Source organism: Anser brachyrhynchus, assembly GCF_964034855.1.
Source record: "Anser brachyrhynchus genome assembly, chromosome: 2".
Classification (NCBI taxonomy): Eukaryota; Metazoa; Chordata; class Aves; order Anseriformes; family Anatidae; genus Anser; species Anser brachyrhynchus.
Genome location: NC_137695.1, coordinates 36,696,081 through 36,718,749, shown reverse-complemented (window position 1 = coordinate 36,718,749; position 22,669 = coordinate 36,696,081). Strand labels below are relative to the sequence as shown.

Sequence of the window (22,669 nt, the reverse complement as noted above, 5' to 3'; positions counted from 1 at the left end):
GACATAAGTGGTCTGACACCGTGACTCAGCTGTGCAATAAACCAAAAGGTCGTGCCACCAAACTGATGTTTTTGTGGACATGATCTTCACATTCAGTTTGCTCTGGAGCCATATGAAATGGTAAAACTCGTCTCCTGTTGCCTGCGTGCATCAGTGTGATATCCTGCTCGGGAAGCTGCAGGAGCACGGAGGCTGCCCGTCGGCCTACTCCTCTCCAGCTCAGACAACCCGGTGTACCCAGCCTCTCCTCCCAGGGCATGCCTTCCTGTCCTCTTACCAGCTTGGGTGCCCTCCTGTGGGCACATTTTAGGGGACCTGAACACCCCTGTTACGTTGTGGAGCCCAGCACCATGCACAGTAATCGAGGTGAGGCCGCACCAGTGCTAAATCCAGCAGGAGATCCTCCACAGAGGGGGAGCATTGGTGAGCTGGCGTTCAGCTCCTGTTCGTAGTAATTAGTTTTTCAGGTTTGCTGTCTTGGCTTCACGGTTTAACGATAAGGCAGGTGAAGAAAAACATCGTTAAACCACTGTGAGATTTATTCTCGTTGCTTTCCAAACAAACTGGTTTTGCAGAGAGAGGGCATGTAATTTCTTTACTTCAGAGTGCTCGTTATATTTTGGCTCTGTCTGATTTATTGCAGAGCTTGGTCTAGGTATAAATATTAAAACAATTTATCATAAATTGAGTGTTGTGAAGCCAACATCTGGTTTAGATAATGTATTTCTGAGGCTAAACTTTCACGTTATTCTGTACACTTCATAAACTATACATGGGTTTTAAATCCCTTTCTTTAAACTCAGGTTTCTCATTCTGTTGTTGAGTGGAACGACACTTGTGATATTTATTAGAGTATTCTTATCCCCTGTCATAGGTTTAGTATATATTTTTGGAGCTAAAACGTTAAAATTCCCCAGCTAATGTGTGGGAGTGAGGACACACTTCATAATGAGATTGCCAGTTCCGTTATTGCTTTCTGTCTGCTGTGGCTGTGAAGCTCTTTCATATAAAGCATCTCTCTTTGATGCTTAGTCAGGAGACCAAATAGCAGGATGGTGGTAGGCTTTATTTATGTAGCAATGGGAATACCAAAAAAAAAGTTCCTGCCCCATTCTTTAGTTAACATGCGAGAGAGAAAGGCACTGTATGGTTTTCCCCTTCTATGTTGTGAAATTATTTAGTAGCTTAAGAAAAGCAATAAGGGCTCTGCTTTTCTGTTTACCACAAATCGGAAGAAACAGGCAGCTTGACTGACAGCTTGGTGTATTGTAATGTGTTCTTCCCTAGATTTGAATTTCTGTACCAGAACAAGTGTTTCTGTCATACTCTGTAATCCTGCCCTCTCATGAGATATTCTGAGAAACCTCAGAAATGGCGTATCAAAATTGTAAACCACAAAGCATAACCCCTAATACAGCCCTAGGGCAAACCTCTGTCTTCTGAATTGCGCAGCACAACAGAGATCATAGAATAAAAGAATGTTTTGTCTTGGATGTCTTTTCCCTTTTTTTTTTCCTTTTTCCTAGTGAGTTTTAGTATTTACAGTATCTGTTCTCTGCAGACTTAATCGAGTCAATTAAGATTTAGTCTTGATTCCCCCAGGTGGAGCTCGAAAGTTTCTCTCTCCTCCCACCCCCTCCATTTTCCTAGCCTGTTTCTTGTTCTTTCCTGGCTGTAGAGGATGCTGCTATTTTGGTACAGTTTTGAAAAGCTCCCTCAGTTGCAACTGGGTGATCTGTTGTATGTGCAAGCATGAATAACCTTTCATTTGCCTTTATTTCTGCTTCCTTTCCTGCAGTCTTTAGTGTTTCAGCTCTTTGAACTGTGTCCTCTGAGTTTTTTCTGTTCAGAAGGCAGCCTCCATGTTTTTCATTAGTCTTATCACTTAAACAGTTGCTGATTTCTTATGCCTTGCCACAAGAACTGGAAGTGGGCATGGCTATATATCATTCTTTCCCTTGTTCAATTCCATGTCTACCAGCGCTATTACCAAAGAGCTAAGTTGGTAAATTCACGTGACTGTTGATGTTGGAAACAGCAAACCTTTCTCATGTCTGCATCTTGTAAGCCATGTAGTGTTCTTAAATATTTCTGTTCTGTTAGCCAGGTGGTGTCTCTCACTTCTTGCTTGGCTTCTTCCTCCGTTGTGGGGCTAACTGAAAATACTCAGGTACACCCACGGACTGTGTTTTCGTGAGCATTCTGGCATGTGCCTGCCTTCTGTTGAAGTGCAGCTGTCAGCGGTTTCAGTTTAGTTACTTGGAGTACATTTGGTTGGCTTCCACATCTTGTACATCATATGGGATGCTGCTAAAGAGCATTGTCTTGGGAGCCCAGGGTGTAAGAAGTGTCGTGTCTGTGGGTACCAGGAACATTTTCAGTTCATGCTCACAAAAAAGTGCCTTCTGTTCTCTGAGATCAGTCTTCTTCATTTGACACAAAGAACAGCATTGTTATACCTCACATGTGACTTGGATTGTTTCTTGTATTTGAGCTATTGCTTTATGCCAGTCACGATGCTTTAAATGTATGTTCTTGGAAATGCCACATTCTTTCTTTGGGGAAAAAACAGATTCACACATGGTTTCCAAGGAGGTACTGTCCTAGGTATTGATGCTAATTTGGATTACCTAAACTGATGTTGATGTGACTGGTTTAGCTGGGAATAATGTAAGTTCAAAAGAGTATTGTGGGAGTCTTTAATCCCAAGAATAATGTCTTAAAGCAAACCTAGGTGGTGGTCATAGTTTATCCAGTAGGTTTGGGCAAGAGTAAAAATTCTGTTCTTAACTCAGAGCCTTGTTTATACCTTGCTTTGCTTTTACTATGTATGTGGCTGAAGCTTTGAGAATGGCTTGCTTTTCCTAAATTTCTTGTATAGGCAAGATTACCAAAAATATTTTCTAAATTTGTTACTGGATTGGCAAGGGGACCAGGTGGATGCTCTGGGGTAGAGTCTGTGCCCAGAAGACTCCCGAATATGACCAATGCATGTGTAAAGACTCCAGTGTGGAAGTGGCTTTGAGAACAGTCTGGTTTGTACAAATGTTAACTTGACCTTCAACTTTGCTAGGCATTCGATGCTGATTTGGGACTTCATTGCCAGGTTAAGCACGTGAATAAAGTCAGCAAGTTTTGAACCTCAGACTTCCCTGCTGTTAAATATTGTTACACATGGCAGCTGTCAAAATGAACGAGCAAAGGTATGTTTGTGGTGAGTTTCTCCTTTTTGATGGTTTGGGCTTTTCGCTGTGTGACCTAACTGAGCTGTTAGCAAACTTTTCCCTCCATTTAATAATGAAGATTGGTAAAGTTTTACAGTATATAGAAAAATTGATTTGAGGAAACTATAGGCTGACTGTCTTGACGTGCATGTAAGGCAGCAAGATCTGTACTTCCTACCTCAAGCTTGAATTTCTTGCGACAAATCAAATTTGTGAGAGCAGGACAACACTTAGGTAAGGGAAAGAGTGTAAACTGAACACTGAAATAAACACCGAGCGTGCAGCTGCAGTATACGTGGGAATGCACAAGTGGAAGGGTGCCTGTTTGCAATGGGTTTTTGTCCCAGGCAAGTCCTTGCTGTTTCATGGGCGCACATTTGTACGTCATCAGTGACATGGGAAGGGTCCAGGAGAGTGGTGACATTGGGTGGGTTTTGTCTGGGTAGGGGGAAGGAGGAGAAGGTTCATGCCTCTAGGTGTGGGTGTTTTTTATTTTTATTTTTGGACTGTTTTTGGTGTAGTGATGTCTCACATCAAGAAAAAAGCATTGCATGTTGGAACTGGTAGGCAAGTAACAGTATGCTGTTGACTGGGATTCCCCAGTCTGCCAAGGTTGCTTTAAAGTGGCAAAGCCTTCTTTTTATTATTGTTTTTGGATCTCTGCTGCTTAAGGGAAGACTCAGCTGTACCCGGGCTGACCCCGTGCTCCAGAGAAATGAGTTGTGGGGTAAGAATTTTCTGGGCTTGATAGTGCGAACAGAGAGCTAGCACTGCGCAACTTGCTTCTGTAGATAATCCTGGTTCAGAGGCACAGATAAAAGTGACTGTGTGCAACTGAGATTTATGTTTAGGCTTTGGAGCCGAGTGATTAGCCAGCTGTATGCTCTTCCCTTGGGTGCAGCAGCTCTTTCAAGTTTTAAATTTTATTAAAAAAAAAAAACACAACTGCTATAAAAATTTGGTTTGCAGACAAGGGAACTTCACTGTGTTGATCTACACTGAGCAGAACGCTGATTACAGAACTTCTGAAAGCAAGTATCCTCCCATCTTGAGCTTAACATTTCTAGCACCAGTCACCTTGATACTTGGTAAACTGTTTAAGTGGTTTATTCTCGCTATTACAAACATGTGGTTTATTAGGAGCTTGGTCCCTGCTGAATTCAGCTGTGAAATCCTTCTATTTCAGCCTTCACACCCCACTCCCCAGTAGCTATTCTTCGTGATTCTCCAGGCTTTCCAAAACAAGTTTCCTGGGCAGACATCCCCTTGTCCAACACCCTGTTGATATTGCAGGCATTCTTGAGGTGACTATGTATTAGGTTCTTCTGAGACACAGCCTTCTTTTGGTTTCCGGCATCCTGATTCTCATCACCCAATTTCTCTCTGTATCTTGGGATGTTCAGAGTCTGTAAACATGCTAGTAGTAACTTGCTTAATAAGCTGAACTTTAAAAAGTTGCATAATAAGGGTCTGAGTATTCGCATGGCCACAATACTGCTGCACGTTCATCTGTGCAGTGATGACTTCTCACTTGCAAGAACCTTCGTCTTAGTTCATTCAGTGAGGTGGAGGTTTGAGTTTAAACCTCTATTTGAAAATGTTTATGGTATGATGGTAGGATGCTAGCTGGCATCCCTCAGTGCTGGTGTATGAAGCTCTTGGTGGCCAGGAGCTTGTGGCTGTACTGGATGCGTGCCCCTGGCTTGGCTACAACAAGTGAAGGCAGCAGGCAGCCCCTCGGCTCAGGTTGTCCATCCCTGCCTCCTTTGGCGCTCAGGAGGGCAGCCACCAGCCTTCTTGTGCAAGGAGGAGATCAGTGCTTAGAGCCAGGGCTCTCTAAGGATGGATATTCTTTTGGGGTTGCTGGTTTTCTTTCTGTGCTCCTTTTGCCCCCCACTGTTGCACATCCCTGGATAGCAGCAGAAGAACCCACTGTGGAGTTTTGTATATGACAGGAATGCTACTGACTATCAAAAAGAAGTTCGACTTTATCAAAGCAAAGACAAAGCTGCTAACTAGTTGGGTATGATCTTCTTTGTGTAAGTCTTTAGTGATTGGCATTAATTGTTGTCTTCCTTTATATCTGTATGTATAGAACGCTGCTTTAGTCAGTGTCAGGATAATATGTTAGCTACACGTGTTACCTTTTTGAAATGTTTTCTTTTAAATTTTCTGATTTTTTCTATGTTCTTTGACTTGTTGAATATAAATTGTAATGATACAGTGAAGACTTGTTTTTTTTCTAAAACTGACAGTGAAGAAGAGCTTCTAATAGCTAAGAAGTGTTTCAAATTTCCTAAGCAGACATTTGCAAAAAGGCTTGAAATGCCATTGCAGTCCATCTCTCCAAAGAACACAGCAGCTGTATGGATGACAATTATAAGAGTTTCTGAAATAAATTTCCTGAAGACTACACTGGAGAAGAGTGTTTCTAAAAAGTTTCCGCAGCTTTCAGCAGGGTGTCCACCACCACCACCCCTTTAGGATACCCATCCATATTGATAGGACAGGAAAGGTCTCTCAGCTGGCCCAGGAGCCATGTGGAGTGATCACTCTGCTCCCTAATTTTGGGTCTAGTCACATACTGGGTAGTGCTGGCAACTGGCAGTCACTCTGTGGCCCGTGCACTTCTGTCTGTGTTGAACACTTTCTCTCTAGCATGAATGAAATGCTTCATTCTCACTTCATTTTAATGGTGAGGAAGGTTAATGCTTTGCAGTTTTTTGCATGCAGCGTGAGACGACAGAGCTATTGCTATTTTTGTCAGCTTCAAGAAGGCATGGCTTTAAAATTGGTTCGTGTTTATAAATGCAGAGTTAAGAGCAGCCACATGTCCTAGTGGCAAAATCTTATTCTAGCCGTGAAAATTAAGCAGGTAGGCAAAAATTTTCTCCTTGATCTGCAGAGAGGAGGGAGGGGAATGTACTTTACACTGACATATATCCCTTATCTATCCCCAGACTGACAGCTACTTACAACTTTCTGAAAATACTCGAAGATTTGTTTATTGTTCAGCTAAATTTGGATGAAAACCTTATATATTTATACTAACAGATATCATGCATACTAAAGATGTGTGAAATGGCTTGGCTAGTTGTAGTGTTGTGTTTAGAAAAGAAACATAAATACCATCCTTAATGGAATTTTATTACCAAAAGTAAGACAAATTTCTGTGGCACTGTTAAATGTTGTTAATCCTCAAGAAAATTGCTTGCATTCTTTAAAAAAAAAAAAAACAGCAAATAACTTTGCCCTGGATGACCAGCAGATCTTCTGGTAGGGGACTTGTATGAAGATTTTTTTTTGTTTCAGGTTTTTGCTTTTTCATATTTATCATTGTCATTTGGAGATTTTAAAAATTCTAGAGTTTTCTTTTTAAAATCTTATTTGAAGAATTAGCAATTTTCATTAGAAAAATCCTGTGAGCAGCAGTGATTGGGCATGTTCTTTTAACACAGGAGCAGACTAAAAGAAAGGCTATGAGAGTTACAATGCTTTTTTTTAAATTATTATTCTGTCACAGTTTCACAGTGTTATTAGTTGCTACTGGTTTGATAATGATGAAGTATGGTGAGAATGGTTTCTGCCATTTTGACGCAAGTGTATTTGAATTGTCACACTGCCTCCTTACCTGCCCCTCCCCTCTATTTTCTGTGACTCCTTGGGATTTTTTTCATCATTTGCTTCCAAGTCCTGTCAAAGTAGATGCTCAGCTACAGTGGGCCTGAAAGATACATACAGGCCAATAATGAGTCTATTACAATAGCAAGTAGATTCAGCTCCTGAATTTACACTTGCAGCTAGAAAAAAAAATCAGCTTTTTGATTATTTTTTTTTAATTTGAGTGCTGAATGTAATGATAAGCCTTTTCTTTTTTCCTAGCTTAAGCTGTGATATGATCATCGTGTATTCCAAGTTCATCTCAATACTTCTTAATTTTAAGCTGTAGAGCATTGAGAGCCCTGTTATTGTAGCTTAGGACATGAAGGTCAGGTATATTATTTTAGACCCATGTGTCCTGTCCAGGGAGAAGTGCTGCATGTAGATAAGGTTTAAAAGCAGGTGAAGAATCAATCCTCTGTCTTCTCAACTTGTGTGTTTGCTCTTTAGGGCACTGTGGATGTGAAGCTATTCATTTTCCTCCTGAACAGTGTAGAAAACCTATCTTAAACAAAATTTTACCATGTTTGTTTTTCAAAACGCTGTTTAGTTCTAGTTAGTCTTCAGCTTCATTTCCAAGGGCAAAACTTTTCCATTTGGATGGGGTGGGGGAAAGCCCAGTCATATGAAGGTGTAGAGTTTTTGGGGTTGAAATACTGTGAATCTGCGTTTCTAGACTATTTGGTGTAAATTAGCACAGTTTCAAAAACTAAGGGAATCAGAAAGTAAATGGTATTGTGCCATAATGCAGTCAACAAGTCCTCCCATCTTTGGTATCAAAAATGCCAATGTTGCAGAACAAATGACATCCTTGGGACTTTCTCAGGCATGGTTGAGGCTGGCACCGCTGCTGTGTCATGTCTGTTCCTACCCACGCTAGCAAGGTCGCAGCTTGCTTGGCTGTGTCCACATACCTTGCAGTTGCACCTCCGATAGCCTATGCACCCGTAGTGACACCTGGGTAGCTCTCAGATTTGTGCAGTTGACGTAAGATGTTAGGGATCGATGATGCATGCAATATGTTTTTATTTTTCAATTTCATTTTTTTTAATTAAACACCACAGTGGTTTTATTATTTGCTCTCATTCCACTGTACTTAATTCTCCTCTAAGCAGAGTTACAGCAACTTTGAGGACAGAGAAGGAAAGACCCATGGTGGCAGAACTTTACAGAGCAACCATCTGACTATCTTGGAATGGCTTCAATGAACTGCAGGTTGATGTACTTAAAATTAAGAGTGAGAATGTGTACTGTCCTACTGTCCTTTTTTTTTTTTTTTAAGACTATTTGTCTATTTGTTAACTTGTAAACGCTTGGAAGCAGTCTTTTCTGTCTTAGAGAAAAGAAGAAGGTGAAAAAAGTGACACTTGTCTCCAGATACTGTAACAAGAGCTCCTTTGAGTAGGGTGAAAGGTGGGATAGGAAAATGCTGGTGCCCAAGATAGAGGGCTGAAACTCCAGGTATTTGTCAGTCTTTCTGATAGTCATCTTCTGAGCTATGAAGAATAATTTGTCAGTCCTCAGCTTATATATTTCAAGCTGCAGTTAGTCACTGAGATTTATTCTAATGAAGTTCCTACTCTAACAGTTATGGTTATTGAAGCATTAGTTCTATTTACTGAACTTTAAAACCACTGCTTGTGACTCCTACTTTTGAGATGATTATTTTTCATGTGTAATCTTGTACTAGCTTCATGTGTAGCTTATAGCCTCAGCTTTAACGGAGAGAAGAAAAGGAATTGTGCCGGGTTGCTTTCCTGCATTTATTCTTCTCTGGGGAAGATGCAGAAAAATCACTATTTTTTAGTAACGTGTTTTCTGGAAGCATGATTATGCCTCCTAGATCATTGTTACAGCCCTGTGTCAGTGTGGGCTGGTGGCTTCTACTAAGAAGATACTGTGCCCTGCTGCTCAGAAGGGACACTTTTTGCAGAGATCTGCAAAATGACATCTTAAAAAGCATGCATTTTAGTGCTTGATTTGTTGAAGCGTGTGTGCTTTGTCACGTAAGTGTTGGATTCTTACATTTTACTTATTTTTGTTTCTATTTTATGACCCACCAAAGGTAACAGCATACTTTGCAATTCATCACTAATCATTTTGGAAAGTGATCCTTTTTTACTTGTCTTTTTTTCCCTCCTATCCTGGATTTTTACAGATATAAAATACAGTGACTGCAGTAGATCTGACATTACTAGCAGTTTTATTGCCTGTTTTATAAAGATTCTGTCATGTTTTTGCTGTCTAGAATTCTGAAGCTACATTGAAATAATACAATTGAAAAGAATTATTGTAACAGGAAGAAACATTATTTGAAGATACTGGACCATCCTTCACTGAAGTGGATGAGACATTTATTGGAAGTACTTGTGGTAGTAACTGAAAGACATGTTTCATGGTGTACACTAGATTCCATGAAAATACACATAGCTTAGGAAAGGACATACATTTTTGTTTAGCATAGGAAGAGAGCTAGTATTAAGAGAGAACTTAATATATTTCAATTCTGTTTGAACAATTTGATTAGTCTGGAAACCTTAAGTACTTGTGCCTACCACTGCTTGCAGCTTGAAGTGCATATAATCTGTGATTTGAGAATGTTTTGGTGTAACTAAATTTAGAAATACTTTTTATTTAGATGCTTGTAACAAGTGACTTCAGAAGGCTCAGCTTACTGCATCAAACAATGGTTCATGACTGGTGGCTAACATCCTTGCTCCAGCTTTGGTAGCAAAACTTAGTTTAATGTTGGAAAAAATATGCGTGACCTTCCCATGTAGCTACAGAAAACTTGAGATACACAGAAGAAAGTTGTTAGGCTCTCCCTTTTCTCTCTTCTCTCCCTTTTCTCTCTTCTCTCCAATGTTCCTGACAGTGCATATGAATAAGTGGAAGTAGGGAGTCAGGAGGCATGCAGGTGTGGAGGAGGTTGGTTCCCAACAGCATCGTGATCCGAAGCTTTACCTGGCTGGACGACATGTTGCTGTGAGCACTCGGCCTGACTTCGTCTGGTCTGTGGCATCTGGGAACAATTCCCCTCTGCTTCCTGTGTGCTCGTGACAATATTGCCAGTGACTTTAAGTCCTAAAGCACTAGTGCTCACTTCTGGGAAGAAAAGGATTGCATTATTTGTGGCTTCCAAAAGCTAAAAGAAATATGGGAGCTGGAGTCTCTGAACAGGCTGAAATATAATTCTGACCTTACCTCACTGTATGTTTTTATATTCTTGGGTAACTTGCTCAATGTTTCTTTTTCAGGGAACAGTTGTGTTGTAGGTTTATATTTCCTTGGAATTTTGTTCAAGTGACGGCCCATGTAATTCAGTGCTTTTCCCGCAGTTACGCTCCTCACATTAAATACGTGTGCGTGATTATGTAGTGGCTGCTGGATTTTCGATGGGGGCTTTCTCAGGGCCACGTTCAGGTTGTTTGCCAGGAGCACTGGGGTTGGTGTGGGTGCTGTCACAGCCGTTTCGAGCTGTTCCACTTCTGCCTGTGCAGCAGCAGAGGGCACTGCAAGGCAGCGTATGGCCCGGCCTGAAATACATCTCCAGGTTGCAGCAAGTTCCTCCGTCTTGCTGCCAGCCCTGTAATCCGCTTTAAAATGCTGATAGAGCCACTCTGTGCCTTGAGCCGGGTAATTCCCTCTCAGAAACTCAGCATTGCTTTTGCTGCTTGTACTACCCATACTTCTAGACTTCAAACTTCTGTTACACTTAAAAATATTTTTTAAAATTATTAAAAACAAACCCCAATGCCATTTACCATGCAGTTTTATTTATCACCTCAAAATATCAGTCATCCTGAGGCCACTGACAAAAATTGGACTGGTAGGAAAAGACTGCCTGGGCACTTAAGACAGTGCCATACTAAAAGTCCTTAAAAAACTCTCTCTGGTTTTATTTATGAAGAGAATGGATGTGTGGTACATACCTCTGTAATCTTGCTTTCTCTAAGCATCATAACTACTTTTAACAGTCTTCGTAACTGGAAACTGTGCTCCTTCCTGTAACATTTAAGACAACATGACTGAATTAGAGTTTCAGCTGAGCAGTTGAGAATGCCTGGGAACGGATACTTTTTCTTTCCTTTTTTTAATTATTTTTCAGTGGGTTGATTTTCATGAAGTTTACTAATAGCCTGACTAAGCATTTTAATTTTAAATGTGTGGGCTTTTTCAGTAAGTTTTTTTGGGGGATCACATGTTTTGTCATGTTTGTTATCAACCTGGCTTGCCTGAAAACTAAATATACTTTTTTTATAGGATGCTATTTAAAAATATGATGGTATTGCTATGGTTTTTCAGTTTTTGATAATTGTTCCCATTTTATTTGTGTGATCAGTATTAGATGATCTGTTTCTCAGATCTCGTGCTTCAGTTAATCACACATTTAAAGTCAGGCTGGCAATGCTTTATATTGAAGAGGTACTGAGATACCACAGATACCAAGAATCTGTTCCTCTTGAAGCAAGTGCTGTGGCGTTTTTCAGTGAGCTTTGTTTTAATATCCTGCCGTCTGCCTACCTACATTTTACTGTGAAGTTTGACTGTGTGTGTGGTACAAATCCTTTGAAAGGAGGGGCAGTTCAGCAGTGCATGGGCTTCCGAGCAGTTTCCTGCATATTTCATGCCTGCATGCTGCCCTCCTCAGGGCGCTGTACGTTTGTGGGAAGTGAGGCAGGTCATTTTCTTTGAGCTCCCTGTATGCGTGCATCCACACGCTGCAGTGCTATTTCATTTTGTCTGCAATGTAATGGCCTCAAAAATTAAATATACGCCTTGTTTACTTTCAGGTGATTGAGCCAGAGGAATTAATGATGGATTTTTTTTAAATTGGCACAGACAACTATGCTTTTGTTCTGGTTTCCAAAGTCTGATTTTATTTTGTAGACTCACGACAGTGCAAAAGCTACAGAAGGAGCAGAGGTGGTGGTTTAATTGTGGCTAAATCCTGTCAGTTTTGGTGATGCTGTCCAGTCAGTGGAGTTGGACAGGGTTCTGTGATATTTTGGCACAGGCTTCACCAAGCGTGCTTTTCTAGGGCAAGCTTGTATTGATCCTGCTGGAGGATAGTTTGCCAGTTACCTGCGAGCCGTGGCTCAAGGCCTTCTTGAACCAAGGTGGCATCTCTGTGTGACTTACAAGTAGTAAATGTAAACTAACGAATGCTGCAGTGAGCACCTAAACAGAACCTGTGACTCCAGTGTGTGTCTTAGAATCATATAATCACAGATGCTTTGGGCTGGAAGACCCTTAAAAATCATCTGGTTTCAACTGCCTGCTACGGGCAGGGACACCTCCCACCAGACCGGGTTGCCCAAAGCCTCATCCAGCCTGGCCTTGAACACCTCCAGGGATGGGGCATCCACAGCTTTTCTGGGCAGCCTGTGCCAGTGCCTCACTGCCCTCACAGTAAATAACTTCTTCCTAATCTCTAATCTAAATCTACCCTCTTTCAGTTTAAAGCCATTCCCCCTCATCCTGTCACATCTTACAGCCATACAGCCTCGTGTGAGGGACAGTTTTGTAGTGCTGTGGAAAAGGCAAGGCCTCAGGACTCATCTGTGAGGAACAGAACAGCTCTTCTGTCCCAGAGCAGAGTCCCTGTCGGTAGCTTTGCTGGCTGAGAAAATTCTGGGAAAAAGTGTTTGAGGTTTCCTCATCCCTCTGGCCATGGGCTGTATGATGTTGTCTGTGCAGAAATTCAGGCTGTGCTGGAATGAGATGCACGTATGAAAATGTGTTGGAGGGCAAGAGGGCAGGAAGGCAAATGTAAATGTGTGTGTATACACATGGAGAAACCTCTTGTGGACTGATTACAATGCTATCGCTTCAAAGAACCTTCATCCTTTGACTTAAACCACAAGCATCAGCAATTTACACGTTCTAAATATACTTTAATAAAAACACAGCTTTTAAATTCAGTGTAAATAGTCTTAAGTCATCTTGGTTCCAAAAAAAAAAAAAAAAAAAAGGCATTTCAGGTAGTTGTGGTGCTTGTTGTTGTTCTTTGGGTGTTTTTTTGTGTGTGTGATTTTTGTTTGTTTTTACTTTTTATTGACATGCTATGGAAGATAAATTGACAACAGTCTGGGCTTTCTGAGGAGTGAATGAAAGGAGGAAGACAGACATGGTTGCATTTCTGTTCTTATTCTGTGTGTGTGTGTCTATATATACACATATATATGATTAAAGGCTTTGAAAAACACCAAGAATTTCTGTTTTCTGACAAGATTCAGACAGGCCTGGCTAAATCTGTAGCTGACTTGAAAACTTTTTCTGAATTCAGCAAAAAATTTCTCTTAATTTTTCTATTGTACTGCTCTGTCAAGCTGAACAATAAAGGTGTCAGGTCCAGGAACTCATCCACGTGTGTATGTGGAGGAGAGAGCCAAAAAAAAAATCCATGAGGGTTATCGGTCAGTAATAGTCAAACCATGGAACAGCTGAAAACATGGAAGCAATTTCCTCCCTAATTTGGGCAGATTGGAATGCATCCCCAAAATCCAAACGGAAATAGTAAAATTTAAAAACTTTTTATTAGTACCTAACCCAGCTGCACCTGGCTGGCCTAATTGCCTTCAACCTGGTCATTACTCAAAGGCATGAAGTTTAGCCACCAACAGCACTTATTAATGTATAATAGGAATTTACTTGTAAAACAGAATTATTGGAATGGTGTGATATCATAAAGAGTGAGGTGCTGACATTTTAGATTGTTTTATATAGGGATGTTGAGTTATAATTTAGGAGTTGGATATTCTTTGGGTGATTAATCATTTTTAGGTATAATTTAAATGTCTGGTGGATATACAAAGAATTAATGTTTGTAATGACCAAATTGTGAAGCATACTTGTGTGAATAAGGTCACGTTTGGTTTTTGGACAGCCTACTTCTCTAGCATTTTGCAAAAAGGTTGGTACAAAACCTAGAAATGCTGAGACAGCAGATTAATGCAATGTTTCAGCAGGACAGCCCCTCACTGATTTCTGTAAAGATGTCAAAGCCTAAGACCATAAAAGCGCCTGCAAATTCTCCCCTTCATATCAATGGTGTGAGAAACTGAATACATTAATTCTGGTGGACCTCAAACTTAGAATCTGTCAATATGATTCTAGTGATTAATGGTTACAGACTTTTACCTACCTCATAAATATAATGTGCCTTGATTACAGAGGCACTGTTAGTGCTGCTATAGTTAGTTATGTCAGCACTTCCATTGTAAACCCTGTTTCTTTAGGGGTTTATAACTCCATCATAAAAATTCACTCTGGGATGAAATTTATACTATCGGCTTCTAGACTATAAGCAAGTAACTTAAAATACAGGTATACTAAAAACAAATAAACAAAAAAACCCCTGCACAAGTTGAACGAAGTCAAAAAGCTCAGACTTGCTAATTTTTCATCCATACCTGTTCCTTCTGAAACTGAAAAGTGTCTTTGTGTTTTTGAGATGAAAGTTAGCTACATTTTGCTCCCTAGTGGATGTCAGGCTCAGTGTGTGTGTATACGTTTATACACGTATATACACTTCTGTCATAAATATTTTTAAAACACAGTATGTGTACAATAACTTTTTCAAAAAATTCTTATAGCGTTAATACCTTGAAGTTTTTATCCACAACATAAACCAACAATAAACACCAATTTATAGATAAAATATAATTACTGCAATGGAGTGTGAAGGTCAGGGGGAAAAGCATTAAAAACATATTCAGTTAAATAAGGGGATCTGGGCATGATCCTCACCTGGGCTAAGTTAACTTCTGTAAGCCTATATAGACATCTGTTAGCAAAATATTCATGATGTTTTTTTTTTCTCCTCTCTTTTTAAGACTTAATTTTTAAAAAGTTTATTTTGAACAGGCTGTAATTTGTTATCTTAAAAACACAAACATTTTGGAATACTTATGATTACCTGCTAGAGATTATACTTTATTTATGCTTTGTGTTTCTTCTGTCTAATGCAGTAGAACAGACTTAGAGAGGTTTCTGTGCTGTTGGTGGTAAAAAGCACTGTAAGATGTCTATTTTTTAAATTATGATAGAATTTTGAATGCTTCTTTAGTGGTCTCTTTTAGGCATTCCCTCAATATTAAATGCATTTTTCTTCTTTGTTTTAAATAAATACATGTTTGTGGTTTGGATTTTTTTATCCGTGCTTTTATAGATTGTAAAACTAGTGTCTTTTCAAAGAAAACTGTATAAATTGTATCTAACATACCAGAGTGGTCTTTTAATATTCAAAGCTCCTGGCATGACAAATAATGTTTGGACCTTAATGTGTGACATCTTCCCAAAGGGGATGCATTTATAAGTAGTTTTTCTTTGTTTCCATTACGATGTAATTAGTTAGTGTGTCTTAAGTTTTATTAATTTTTTCTTGCCTTCCAGGTAACCGAGCAGACTCTCTGCTTATCAAATACTACTGAAATAGAGAAGGGAAAGCTTCATCACTTTTTCCCCCAATCCTTCCCATTGTTACTGGTTTAAACAAAACTAAGATATTCAGTGCTCTCTTATTTTTAAGAATTAAAGATAGAAATAGCTGAGGAAAAAAACATTACAAGATGCTTGCTTCTCTAAGCACCACCTTAAAAAAAAAAAAAAATCTGGACATGTCTGGATGATGGTTGTTTCCATTGCTGAAAGTCTTGCTGCTTCAAAGTACCACTGCTTTTGATAAGGATTTGGGCTTTTATGTTTTTAAAAGATACGAGTTCACATCAGACAGATGCCTTCATTTCTTTTACCGAAACTAGCACTCCAGTTTGTTGTTCACTGTAGGGTCTTCAGCATAGAATTTCTAGCACAACCGTGATTTTTAGGGGCCTGCAAAATTTCCATTTGCGATGTGAATCGAAGCTGGGTAGAGTAGTTTTGATTCCCTCCTTTCTCTCTCTTTCCTCTCCTAGCCTTCTCCTCCCCCCACCCTATCTGCAAATAAAAAGCCCAATCCTCCCAAAAAGCAGCTTGCATATATCAAAGAAAGAACCTGGACTCTTGAATAACTTTATTTATAAAAGCAGAGGGGAGTGGGTGGTGGGACGCTAGCACTAAACCTTTTGAGGGCGGGCATCCGGCTCTCACAGTTTACTTGGCTGGTTGGGTATCTTGAAAGTCTTAATTTAAAAGTCATCTTACAATCCTTTTTAATTGGCTCCAAAGTAAGTAGTTGAGCATTTGGTCTGATAAGGAGGTTTTTGGCTCTATGTGTGCCATAAAATCAGCAAAAAGAGGGATCTGTTTAATACAACAGCAATGCTGGGCTTTTTTGTTACTAGGTTTTGCCCTAAACAGGATTTACCCCTTAAGGCAGCAGTAGCACACCATAAAAAGGGCATTCTTTTACTCCACAGCAGCAAGGCTTTAACTTTCTGGTTTTCAGATTTTTTTTTAATAGGCAGCAATAACAAGACTTGCAGAGGGTGGTTGCTATAAGTACAGTACATGGTGTCTGAGATCAGAATGCTTTGCCTACAGTGTTTTATTGCCTCTGGTTTATAAAGGCCTGGGAAAGAGCATCTAACAAACTTCAAGGTTCAGCTCTTGTTTCTGGAAACATTTCTGGGTGTAGATGGAATAAAGTCCACCCAGCTTTGCTGACTGCTACACTTTAGTTTTTGCTTCAGAATTTCAAATCTGTATACCCCCAAACACTGAAGAATATCCTAGGTAGCTTGTATTGTAACTAGAAAACAAACAGTGAAAGCCAGCAAATTTAATTGAAAATGTGGAATTAAATACTTCCACGCACCATTAACTCTGTTGCTATAGAAATGTCAGCCTTTCTTTGCTCCCACATATCTATTCATTAAGTAGATGTGGTTTTTATCTGCGGATTTGTTCCTGCTTCCCCAGGAACTTAAATCCAGTTTACAGCTGTGGAGACTATTTATTTGGAGAAGCTGGTTTCTTTGTACCATGCTCTCGGTTCCTCTTATCATCTGTGTTTTCACAAGATTTTTTAAAGTCTCCTCCTGCGTAAGCTGCAGACAGTCGACTCTGACAAGCAGCGTGCAGAGCAGACAGCCACACACCCCTGTCTAGTTCCTACGTTCGGTCTGTGTCGTGTGAAATTTCATGCAAGTCCTACGATGTTATAATTTGCTTGTTTGCATAAAAAGGTTGTTTTATGGCAGTCATGATTGTTAATTACTTACTCATTAAAATTCCCTTGGCAAGCTATTTGCCTAATAGTAAATTAACGCTGTGAATCGCAGGGCTCTAAGAAGTCTGAATTCTGTGGCGTTTCATGTTTTTTTAACATTATTTTAATGCATTGAGCATCCTGTAATCTTAACAGCAATCGGGTGAGCCTTGAAACAAGGTGCAGCCATGCTGCCGAGGACAAGGGAGCTTTTTTGTCTCCTGCTGTCTAAGCTCATGGTGCCTAGTACTCACGGTGCGTTAGATGGTGCTGATAAAAAAGACAGAATTTTCAAAGGGGAAAGGAATATGCATTAAAGAGAAGTTTGGACCCAGGGTCTCCCACTCTTCCAGTTGCTGAATAGTTCTCAGCAACATTTCAGTTTTTTGGAATTTACTAGGATCTCTTACTGAACCTTATCTGAGCCTGGGATGTGTAAACCATGTGAGCTCCTGCCTTTTGATGCTTCAGCACAGAATCAATCAGTACGAATGGAAACCATGAGAAAGTGGATGTGAATGTGTGCTCATTCACATCCACTTTCTCACGGTTTCCGTTCGTACTGATTGATTCAGAAAATGTGGCAGGCTTTTTCTGGGATTTGTTTGAGCCAGGTCATACTGCTATCAAGTCCTTTGGGAAGGCAAGTGAAAGGAAAGCCACTCAAACTGGTAGAGATGAAGCCATGTATCTCTTCCCTCCAATAAAAATGGGCCCACTGAGTGTTCTTCCCAGCATCCCTCATCCTGAAGTAATGTATGTCTGCTTTTTTTTTTTCCACCCAGAAGTACAGAGGGCTGGCAGTCATGACTAAGCACGAAGGAGTGGATGTATTTATGCTGACAGCACAGGCTGCCTTGGAGCACTACGTGGCGTATGCCCTGTTTTACTTATGTGGTGGAGCATAAGCTGAGCCTGCTCCTCTGAAGAGGCAAGATTATTCAGAGGTTATATGCTAAGTGTGTGAGGTCTGGGAAAACAGAGCAGTAGTTAAGACTGGCCACTCTTGACACTGTTTGGGAGCCTAGGCTGGGGAGCTGCCCTCTGATGCAGCCCATCCTGCCTATTTTCTCCTATTTTCTTTAAAACATCCGATGTAATTGAGGATGCCAGGCTCTCAGGAGAGCCTCCAGCTTTGGAGTAGTGGCCTCTCCTCCTTCCCTAAGGCTCTGTGTGCATGCTGACGCATCCTTAAGGTACCAGAAGTAAGGGTGTATCTGAGCAAGGATCAGGTGCTTTTGCTCTCTTTCAGCCCCACACCCCCAGCGTAACAAAATTCTGTGGCTGTACCTAGCAAAAAAACGGCCTGTCAAAATGTCTTCTGGTGACACCTGCTTCAAAAAATTTTGGTGACATTTGGCATGCAGTATTAACTGTGAGAACCTGAAGAGCATATCTGAAAGGTCATTTAGATATATGAGAAGGATGTGTCAGAATCTAATGATCTTTCAGATGATTGTGAGGGGCTCAAAGAGTCTGTAGGAAGGTAATCTGGGTGCTAATGAACTTTACAAACTGTCCAGCTCCGCAGAGGTTGCTTTAATCCCCCACTTACGTTGCTGTTCTTTCTGAAGTATGGATGTCACTTGAATGCTGACAAAATACAGGAGAGAACTTCGGTGGCTTTTAAGCTTTTCTTTGTCCTTTTTGTGAAATCAGGGATGTTTTTTACAGCAGGCAAGTCCTTCATTAGCTTGATGGACTATTCTGACATTCTGAACTCAAGAAAAACTGCATCCTTTTGCCCTCTCAAAACTCTTCATATGCAGTTGATTCACCATGACTTTTCGAGCTAGGTGTTTTTTGGAAGGCCTCGGGATGTGGAATTTTTGAGATAAGAAATGGAAAAAGAATTCAATACGCTGCCATCTTTGCTTTAGAAGGAGTGAGGATGTTTTTTTGTGTGTATGTACATGTGGCATGCATACATGCAATCTCACGAAAACTGACTTTCAGATCACTTGGAATAAGGAAGGTACTTTTTTGGTGGCTGTAAAGCACCCAGGAAAATTCTGAGGCTTTTTTTAAAGGACCCTGCAAACAACCTACATAAGTTTCATAAGCTGAAATAATTTCCAGACTCAGCTATAAAGTATGCTCTATTTGGCTTCATTTTAGTATGTCAAAATGTTAAACCGGGTGAAATGTTTCAGTCTGTCCAGGGAGCCAAGGGGAAGGCACAACCTTTTTCTTTGTTAACTGGTGTTGCTGTGAAAGTTTAGCAGAAAACTCTGTGCTTTTTTTCTCTTTCTAATGTGAACAGTCTGTACAAAAATAAATCCCGTAGGATCCGACTGTAAATGTTTGCTTTTAAACTTATGTAGCTTAGTACTTTCAAGAATACCAGCAGAGCAGGCGTACTACTGTGACTGCTTTGCCCTCAGGTTTCAGCATTTTTCCCCAAAGAGCAGGTAGCTGCTGGTAAATGAACCCACCGTGCTTAGTTGCACAGAAATAAATGCAACAGTCCTTTTCATCTCTGAATATTCTCCAAATTGCCTTTATTTTGCACCATGTCTTCTGATGCTTTGGAAGTCTTTGAATTTTCTAAAAGCTGTGGCTAGCAACAAATTGTAGGCATAGATCAGACTAAAAGGATCCAGAAGAGTCTTTGATTTTTCTTCCCCTGCTGTTTGCCCTGGAAGAGAAAGAAGGAATGTCTGTTTGATAAACTGAGGAGTATAGTTTATTTAAAAGACTTCTAGATGCCACTGTAAAATTTGATGTATGTTTCCAAACGAATAGGCAGAGCTCCACAGATTTTGTAATGCTGTGTTGTTACAGGGGTAGATATGCTAAAAAAAAAAAAAAAAAAAGGATGAATAAGTTTTGCCAGTATTCCAGTACTCTTCAAGATCTAATTGTTTTACCTTTTGAGTCCAATGTTGGATTTTTTTCACGAGGTGATGGCAAGAACCTGGTAAGCAGCTTGTGGTCCAAAGATCTGCTGAAAGCTCAGGCTAAAGAGGACCAGGTGGAACTGCTGAACCTGGAGGTGAAAATGTGGCATTCAAGACTTTTTTTCATAAAAACACAGATGCTTTTTAAAAATAGAGAAAGTGGAATAGTTCATTAAAAACACATCAAGCTTATAGGTATTATATTGCAAGAATTTGTTAATGTATTTATTCAGGTATGTGGGGCATAAGAATGTTCCTTGCAATTCTGAGGAGCATTACTGTTCATGGCACTTTTAAGAGTCAAACATACTAGCTACTTTAATCGGGATAATAATTTTAGAGTGTCAAAAGGGTAGTGTACCTTCTCAGCATTTCCATTTGGTATTATTTTACTCCTTTAATAGTACTTTATAGTTCCCAACCTTACCTCAATTAGCAGTAGTGACAGATGCTAGTTCAGCATTTTACCTCTAGCCCAGTAGGGCTTTTTTTAGAATAAATGTCAGTAATTTTATGTTGCTAATTTGAGGTGATATACCTACATGTAAAATTACATTTTAACTTTCTTGTTATACTTGCAGTGAGAGATGACTGCATAAAGAAATATAAGTGAATGCGCCTGAGAGATAGTTCAGGACTAGAAGGTTCATTATTGAACTTTTATAGCTAATTTTGAGGTATACTGCAGTTTTTGTTAACTCCTTGTTCCTCTATCCATCTATTTCCACTGGCACGTTGTCCTTCTTTCCTTGTGAGATTTTTTTTTATTAAAAAAACTTACGTACGCATATATATATATACATATATTTATCTATTTAGAGACTTGGGGAAAAGTGGGGTTGGGATTTGGATTTTTAAAGAGCTTTAAATGCTGTTGAATTCCACTTAACAAAAATCATTCGCTTTAGTGAAAACAAGATATTTGTTACTACACTGAAAATCTATGAAAATTTTCAATATAAGCCTTATGTAGGTGAAATAGGGAAGTGTGATGTTCCATGAGGTCAGGCTGTTGCTGAGAAAAACCTTAAGCAAACTTGTCCCAGTTAATAGGAAGAAAGCAGAAGGCAAATATTTCTGAGAAGCGTGCTGCTGATCAAGCACAATCGTCATGACAATAATAATGATTGGTACCAGCAGACTCCATCGAGAAAAAGCTGCACTTGTGCATTGTTCTCTAATTTACCATACACTATAGCAGGGGAAATTGCATGAGGAGGCAGAGCTGCAAGTTAAGATGGAAAGAAATTGCTATAATTAGGGGTTCTATAAGTTAGTTGTGATTCATTTTTGTAGATGGTGTATTTTTACCAGTAGAATTATGTATTTCAGTCTTTCTTGAACGAGGTCTTTTCTTTTTCTTGTAGTTTAGCTTGTACTGCAGATTTCCTCAGTTGCTAAATGACACTTTTATCTGTTTGATAAATAAAAATGTCACACCTGTGCTTTGCTAATAACTTCATACGAGGCAGTGAATCTGGTCGTATGTACTGACTAGGAAGTGAGCCCGTCTGTAATTACGAAGTAGGAGGAAATAGATGCTTCCTACTGCAGCACAAAAGCCAACATACCAATTAAAGAATTTACTTTCTCAGCATATCATTATACCTAAATTGAAATTTCCAAAGTGTCAAACTTCTGATCTTTGTTATAAATAGTACAGAATTGTTTAATTCAGAATAATTTGTTTCTTGTTTTTGAAGCATACATATATAGTTGTTCCCAAATGCTATAATTGTAGAGTTAATTGACACTTACTGTGTCATTGCGTAGCTGTGAGTTCTTATGTAGTCTTTGCTTTACTGTGATTAGTGATTATTGTGATGTAATTCTAGTGTTTTAGTTTTTTTTAAGTGCATTATCCAGTCTTCAGTCACTTTGTGCATGAGAATTCTGTAAATGTACATAATGACCTTAATTTTCGTGGAGTTGGAGCTGCAAAAATAATCTTGGCCTGCTCTTGAGTGAATAAGACTGTTTTGTTCATAAAGGTTTAGTTAAAAATAGCACTGCTGTTTTCAAAAAATATAGACATATTACTAAAGCTTCTTTAACACTAATAAATTTTGCGATAATTATTCATTCATCTCTCACTCCTGATCTGAAAACTTTATAATACCAGCCCGTGTGCATGCAGCAACATTCCCCCGCTTTGATTTTTAACATAAAACGGAGGGAGGGACGACTCCAGGGACAGAAGTTGACAGAAAGAGCAGAACGCTTTCAGTTCATATCAGTTGTTACTCTGCTCAAGCTGAAATGTGCCACCGCTTACTTTTGGGTGGAATGACTGCTACTACTTGTAGTCGTCAAACATAGACTGAAATCAACTATGTCGGTTTTGGTAAAAGGTCAGCATTTCTTTCAAAATTTAGAGATTTTTCTTCTTCTTCCAGGCTAGCTTCTCCTTTTTCTCTACCTTGAACTTTTGGCCTTGCCCTCAAGAATATGGGTGGTATATGTTTTAAAATTGATATATTAATGTTGAATTTTTATTGTCACGGTTTCTGTTCATGCTCCTTTCAAATCCTTCATTTGTTTGTTTCTGAACTTTGGATGTATCGTAAAAATGTCACCATTGTGGCTGAACATTAAGCACCTTCCCATTTTGCTCTGGGCCGTTGAAATAAATTTGGACCAGGTGCTCCTCTCATAATAGAGCTCCTTGATGTGCCCTGATAGCGAGCCGGCGAGCGGAAGCTGTCAGCCTTCAGCTGGCTTGAAGAATGCAA

At 39.7% G+C, this 22,669-nt stretch overlaps 1 protein-coding gene across 1 annotated transcript in view; it reads left to right on the top strand.

Moving 5' to 3' along the window:
• Positions 1-22,669, top strand: part of JAZF1 (JAZF zinc finger 1) — a 191,052-nt gene that overhangs the window by 31,480 nt on the left and 136,903 nt on the right. The window lies entirely within an intron of this gene.